Source organism: Callorhinus ursinus, unplaced genomic scaffold (assembly GCF_003265705.2).
Source record: "Callorhinus ursinus isolate GAN/ISIS: 27379988/994484 unplaced genomic scaffold, GSC_fseal_2.0 scaffold28, whole genome shotgun sequence".
In the NCBI taxonomy this organism is placed as follows: domain Eukaryota; kingdom Metazoa; phylum Chordata; class Mammalia; order Carnivora; family Otariidae; genus Callorhinus; species Callorhinus ursinus.
This window is the reverse complement of record NW_027397090.1, coordinates 1,602,049-1,605,687: the sequence shown is the minus strand read 5'-3', so window position 1 is coordinate 1,605,687 and position 3,639 is coordinate 1,602,049. Positions and strand designations below refer to the sequence as shown.

General features: G+C 40.6%; 1 pseudogene; it reads right to left on the bottom strand.

The window, feature by feature from the left end:
* Positions 1–2,173: 2,173 nt before the first annotated feature.
* Positions 2,174–2,890, bottom strand: LOC112838700 (MICOS complex subunit MIC26 pseudogene; annotated as a pseudogene).
* Positions 2,891–3,639: the final 749 nt, after the last annotated feature.

Sequence of the window (3,639 nt, the reverse complement as noted above, 5' to 3'; positions counted from 1 at the left end):
ATAGCTGCTTTAACAGCTTGTCTGCTAATTCCAAACTTCAGGTCATCTTGGGATTAATTGCTATAGACTGTCTTTTCTTTTGATGGTGGGTCACATTTTCCTGTTTTCATGTCTACTGCTTACTGTATACTGAACATTATAAGTAATCCATTGTAAAATCGCTGGATTCTTTTATCTTACACTGAAGACTATTGATTTCTGTTCTTCCAGGCAGTTAAGTTACCAACTGATCCCCTTGAACTTATGGAGGCTTGGTTTTATTAAGGTGGGTCTGTTTGATTTTGCTCTTAGTATTAATAGGATGAAGACTTTAATTCAGAGACATACACTTTAATCCTAAAAAAAATGTCCTTCTGAGGTTTCAGTGGAAAGCCCAAGGTGTTTAGCAAAACCCTCTAACTGGGAAACACTTAAACTTCAAACTCTACAGTAGGCAGCACCAAATGTTTCTGCTCATGTCTCTTAGCGTTGCAACTATTGCTTTCTGCTTGGTTCCTTACAGTCTTCCTTAAGCAATTGTAGTCTACACTCAGCCAAAGATTTGAGGTAGTTTATATATCAGATTTGGGGTTCCTTCTTTTGGCTCCTTCATTTCTGGATTTCTTTTCTTAATCTCCAGCAGCTCTGGAGGCCCTAAAGTTTTTCCCAGATACTCTAAGCCAGTAAGACTTCAGTAGTGCTTGAATTTTAGCTGTCCAGCATCCCTTGGACTGGGGAGTTCTCTTAAGAAAAAAGCTACAGGGGCGCTTGGGTGTCTCAGTTGGTTAAGCAGCTGCCTTCAGCTCAGGTCATGATCGCATGGGTCCTGGGATCCAGCCCCATGTCCGTCTCCCTACTCAGCAGGGAGTCTGTTTCTCCCTCTGCCTCCTCCCTCCCCGCCTCACCATGTGTGTGAGTGTGCTCTCTCTCTCTCTCTCTAATAAATGAAATCTTAAAACTATAAAAGTAATCTTATCCAGTTCAATTCTTTTTTTTTCCCCCAAGCATACTACCCTCCAATTTATGCATACTTTTAGTTATTCTCCAGTGCTTTCAAATAGTTTTTCTTAAAATTTTGTCCAAAGGGTAAAATTCTTAGCTGTAGGAGATTTATTCTGACCCAAGCTGCCACTCCCTGACTGAAGCTGCCGTGTCTCTGTGTTTCCCAGTAAGGAGTCCTGACTAGAGATGAGGTTCGTGTGGAGAAAAATTGGGCTGTGGTGGGCGAGAGCATATAGGGCCTTAAAGGCCAGGCAATGGATATTTTACGTGATGGAGTAGACGATAGGGAAAGGGTCACGTCTGAAGTATAGATAGCTTTTGTTTTTAAATATTAGAAAGATGCTGACATTTATTATAATTCATGGAGAGACTTGACATGTATTCAAATGAATTGGTATGGTATTTCCATCATTTACATGAGGCAAATGTCAGAACAGAAGACCCTCAACTTATCCTTGTAATTATAAGTCCTTCCCTTCCCCTTTTTCCTGCTGTCTTCCTTCCTCTCCCCTCCCCTTTCTTTTTCTGCCTCTTTTGTCTTCTCTCCCTCCCTTTCTTGCCTCTTTATTTTCAAGTTTGTGACTAACGCATGAAGGGAATACCAGAGCTATTCAAATATGTGACAAGAATTCAAATTTAGTCTTCAAAGAGAGGCCCCAATTTTTTACTTAGTAAAAGCATTTATTTTGTTAACTTCACTATTCCCAGTGCTTAGCAAAATGCCTTGTACTAGTAGAAAAAGGGAAAAAAAAATAGTAAAACCAGGGAAATCATTAAATTGTAATGTATCAATTCAAAAAACCTACTGTGAAGTGTCTACAATTATAATTGGTAATTCTATGTAACAACTTGGAAGAATGGTTTTGATCAAAGCATGATAGAAAATTATATGTATGCTGTAATGCAGACTGGAAATATACACATGACGAAGATTGGAAGGGAATACACAAAATGTTAATAGATGTGTGTTGATAGGATTATGAATGTTTCTAAAACATTTTCAAACAGGGAAAAATGTCTTTTGAAACTTTTTAATTTGGAATTGTAATTATGTACATGAATAGCAACTTGAGAACGAGGAGTTCTAAGGCTAGACATTATCTCTAGGTGAAAGAATTTCCGATTAGTCCACTTGCAGTATGGAATCACCCAAGATAACAAAGAAGCCTAGTATAGTTTGTCCTGAAGAAGAAAGCCAATTTACTATATTCAGTACTGGCTTCTCTGCCATTTTTCTGTAGAAATACTGGTTTACTGCATGGAGTTTCCAATGTTTACCTATAACTGATTAAAATGGGCAGAGCATGGAGCGTTCTATTTATTTCCAGGTGAATTCTTCACATTTCCTGGCTTTTGAAAGTTCTTCCACAAATCTTCTATGACTATGTATCCTCGTAAACCCCAGTCATATAATTTCTCCCCACTGACCTGGACAAATACGATGGCTTGTTGTAGATAATAAAGAGAGGCAGCAAGTCCCATGAATCCAGGTGGATACACCAGCTTCTTTATTTTTGAACCTCTAGCCAAAAGAAGTCCAACAATGCCAGCAAAACCAATAACACCAAGTCTTGGAAAAAATCCAGGAGGTGCATCTTGGAGATATTCATAGCTGCCTAACCCCCATTGAACCAAGCTCTGCATCCTGGACTTAGTTTGTGAGTACATTTCCTGACACCCAACTTGTATAAGGCTCGCAGTAACGTCGGAGATGTGAAATGCTTTCTTCAAGTGGGGTCCTTGGCTCCTCCACATATTTAGATTGACCCTCAGGGACGGAGTAGAGTGAAAGCTCATTAACCTTCACGGAAGTTTTGTGAGGTGAGTCCTTTTTAGGTGATGCATAGACTCTGAAGGTGAGCAAACCCAGGCTGGCTGGCCCCACAGATTTCTGAATTACCTTGAACATGCTGCTGGAAGAGGTGGCTCTGGCCGAAACTTTTTTTTGTTTTGTTTTGTTTTGTTAGAGGAACTTCCATAGGAATGCATAGGGGCTGTATTTGGGGTCTTCCATTTAAACATCGAGGACTTGGAGTTTAAATGTTTCAGGATTAAGCAAGGTACACCTTTTAGCCTACAATTAAAGAAAAATCTCTTAGCCAGGGTCTCCTGGTGACCATCTCATTTCCCTAGGTGGCAGAAAGCTTGTACCTCTCCCCTGGCGAACACACGGGACTAACATCATTCTGGATTTAATAGCTGATTGAGAGATGCTGGGCATGCAGGAGACAGACAAGCATCATGAGATCTGGTAAAGCCTGAATCCTTCTGTGGTTTCAGATGGATAATCACAAGATGCCAAGGGTATCCAAGGAAAAGATGGGAAGCAACCTCAGGACAGAGGGTAAATTTGCATCATCTAGCTGACATACCCTGCCAATCCTAGTGATGTTCCTCCTCACTCCTGTGCCTATGACACAGTGTGGCTGGAAGATGAGATTGGAAGACTGATAAGCTGGACTGAGGTCTTCCTTGTGGTGTCTATAACTTCTGGTAAAAAATGGTAATGTTGGAGTGCCTGGGTGGCTGGGTTGAGTGTTCATTGATCTCAGCTCAGGTCTTGATCTTGGGGTCGTGAATTTTAGCCCCGCATTGGGCTCCACACTGGGCATGGAGCCTACTTAAAAAAAAAAAAAAAAGTTGATGTGGCATTGTAAT